The following is a 2,500-nucleotide window of genomic DNA, read 5'->3' on the forward strand; positions in this document are numbered from 1 at the left end:
TACATAACGATAGTTTTAGATATAAAGAATAGATATAAATGACACAGAATCATACAGGTTCAAAGAACTCAAAGTAGCTGTAAAACCATTCTGCAGAAGCTCGTTCGTGTTGAATAATAATGACGACATTCATACATAGAGGAAAATCCCATTGGAAACATGATTTTGATAAGGAAATAAGAACTCCCGATTTCAGATGGATGACGCAGCTTCCTCAGCAATATATATGCTTGTCGCAGATACAACAAACATAGTACAAATAAGCAACAAATTCCGAAAACCATAAGCGTTACTACTTTTGCAAAACGACAACAGACAGATTTACGTAACGGAGATAAGATGCTTTGCAACGCATAATCAAAGTTTATCAATAGACAGCCTGATATATTCTTTTAGCCTTGGGATATGTTCTACATACAAGTAGGTCATACTAGTTTATTAGGTCTCTTTTAAACTGATGGGGATCGGAAGGGTTGGTGCATATTACTACACACTGGGTAACAATGACCTCGCTTGAAGCGATGACATTACAATTACACGCGAGTGTCAGCAAAAGATCTGGCCCTGTCACTATCCAATACACTACTCCAGTCACGTTCAACAGTGGTAAAATATGGTGGGTGGAACTTCTACCGAGTTCGACGGGCTGGATTTTTATTTTTTTATTTATCTATTTATTTATTTATCTATTTTTTAACTTTTTTTTATGACAGGAGAATCTCCATTCACTCTTTCCAGCCCGTAAATCAACAAATCAATTGGGGTGAAGAAGATTATCTGTTTCTTATTTAGATAAAGTAACTTATACCGTACCAAATGAATTAATGAATAGAATTTTCTATAATGTGGGTAAATGGACATCAACACTTATTTTTATTTACTCATTAATTTATTGATATCTTTATTTATTTTATTTTATTTATTTATCTATTTTGACAAAAGGTATTTCATTGAGTTTTTTTTTTACTTGAAATGTTTTCTCCGCGGCAACGATCATGTCATATAAAAGGCTTACGAGGGAAACATTATTTTCCAAGTTCTCGTGAAGGTAAATACGTGGCGATGACGCAATTAGCGAGAATGATTAGGTCTCACAACTCAGGGGATTAACATATTAATGATGATGATCTGCTGATATATGCTGTTACTCTAAGGTCACACTTGTTGGTCTGTTATATGACGATGCCTGACATCACGTAACTCTCACAGTTTGGGTAATATCATCCTCCTTCTCCTCATACTCCTCCTCCTCCTCCTCCTCCTCTCCCTCCTCCTCCTCCTCCATCCCCTTCTCCTCTTCATCTTCCTTTCACCCCTCCTCCTTCCTCCTGTCCCAACACCAGACATCCAGATCCAAACACTGCCACTTTAGGAGCGATACCATATCATTCAATTTCTTTAAATCCATTTAAGTCATTTCACTGTAAAGTTTCAGTACGTTGGCATTCTTGTGATGAAGAGTTCTTTAGCTTTCCTTCATCCTTCCTTCCTTTATCAATATTTGTCTGCTTCTTACTATAATTTTTCTTTTTTCCAATTCTTCATTTTTCCACTCTTTCTAATTTATTCTTCTCTTTTTATTCTTCATTATCATCATTATTTGTCTTGGCTACTCCGTCTGCTTGCTGAATCTGATTTACATTTTTGTATATCCGTATGATGGGCATTTTACTATTCCAAACCCTCTTTTTTTTCTGTCTTTCTTTCTTCTTCACATCCCTCATTTTCCATTGCAATTTTTCCGAGTCTAAACAATGTTCACCAACTACTGTAATAGTTTTTCTTTTTTTATCATTATTATTTTGAGTGTCCGTGTATATCGGAATTTTGTCCTGAAGACTACTGTGGTGGTCTTATACTTATCAGCCTACAGGCTTCTGTGAATAGCTTGCAACCGTATAGGGTATCTGATCCTTTCGCTCACGACGAGAGGAGGATCAAAGCAAACTTCGACCTCCCGAAGTGGGATCGAAGAGGACCCCGAGTCGGCTGAGGGACCAAATGTCACAAAATGGTCACGCATTGACGCTGCAGCCTACACTTGGGTTTTGTACATTGTGTAGCAAAAGTGATGGAAGTACATTTTACTAAGTTGTTTTCTTAACCTTGAAGAAACTGTTAGTATCTAAGATCCCCTATCCCTTCCAGTGTGACTCTTGAAACAAAAAAGTAATACACTGATGGTAATCTTAATGACCGCAATTTAAGGCCAACCTGTGATACAGGTATTACGGGAAAAGGAAGAGGCGAGTTACCCGGAAAAGTAGAAGAGAGATAACGGAGGGTGCCCGAATGGAAGGATAGTAGAAGTTACAAATCATTTCAGCATTCCTCTATAAGAGGAAATTTATCTCAAAACATAAAAATCTTGAACGGCTCTGGTTCGTAGGGGTGTTACTACTGTTTATAAGTGTTATTTGATGGAAAAATATTTATGATAAATGAAAAATAAATATATGTATAAATTTCCAGTATGGCCACTGTATGGAGCCAAAATATG

At 36.7% G+C, this 2,500-nt stretch overlaps 1 protein-coding gene across 3 annotated transcripts in view; it reads left to right on the top strand.

The window, feature by feature from the left end:
* LOC143018912 (neprilysin-2-like) overlaps positions 1-2,500 on the top strand; it is a 166,436-nt gene that overhangs the window by 61,865 nt on the left and 102,071 nt on the right. Inside the window, exon 21 of one of the 3 annotated variants that reach the window (XM_076174496.1) lies at positions 1-2,186. This exon is cut by the window's left edge and continues 2,003 nt beyond it. The exons of the other annotated variants lie outside the window; for them this stretch is intronic. The gene's annotated coding sequence lies outside the window, so the exon portion shown is untranslated. Of the gene's footprint in view, positions 2,187-2,500 lie in introns of those variants that run through there. 3 annotated transcript variants of the gene reach the window in all.

Source organism: Oratosquilla oratoria, chromosome 36, assembly GCF_046742065.1.
Source record: "Oratosquilla oratoria isolate Oo_2021 chromosome 36, ASM4674206v1, whole genome shotgun sequence".
NCBI lineage: Eukaryota > Metazoa > Arthropoda > Malacostraca > Stomatopoda > Squillidae > Oratosquilla > Oratosquilla oratoria.